This window comes from Etheostoma spectabile, chromosome 1 (genome assembly GCF_008692095.1).
Source record: "Etheostoma spectabile isolate EspeVRDwgs_2016 chromosome 1, UIUC_Espe_1.0, whole genome shotgun sequence".
Taxonomy (NCBI): domain Eukaryota; kingdom Metazoa; phylum Chordata; class Actinopteri; order Perciformes; family Percidae; genus Etheostoma; species Etheostoma spectabile.
The window spans coordinates 31,155,052-31,155,501 of NC_045733.1; positions in this window are offsets into that span (position 1 = coordinate 31,155,052).

A 450-nucleotide genomic window follows, 5' to 3' on the forward strand; every position below is an offset into this window, starting at 1 on the left:
TTACCCTGCAGAGATCTGAGGAGCAGTTGGAGAAACACTACCTAACTTTTTTTGCCTTTAAATAATGTTTCCAAAATCGTTTCAGTGGTTCATCAACACGTAACAGGGTGAACGGCCCTCCTGCGTTGGCTTTGCGGTTCTCTACCGGCTATAACCGCACTATGCAGGTTTTCCAGATCAGGTAGCGGATCTGTAGTTCCACAATGAGACATAATGGGACAATTCTGCCTCCAACCTGTAGGGGAACCGAAGCTGGAAAGGTTGCATAGTGTTGCTTTGACTGTAGTCCTCATAAATCCACCGCTGTTTAAAATTACAACGCAAAGAATGTGGAAGGAAAATACATGGATCCGGCGGAACTTCCTGCTTCACCGGAGCAATCTCGGAATTGGAAATTCAAGGATATAGACTAAGACACTCATGACTTATTCTGTTACAGAACAAAGCAGG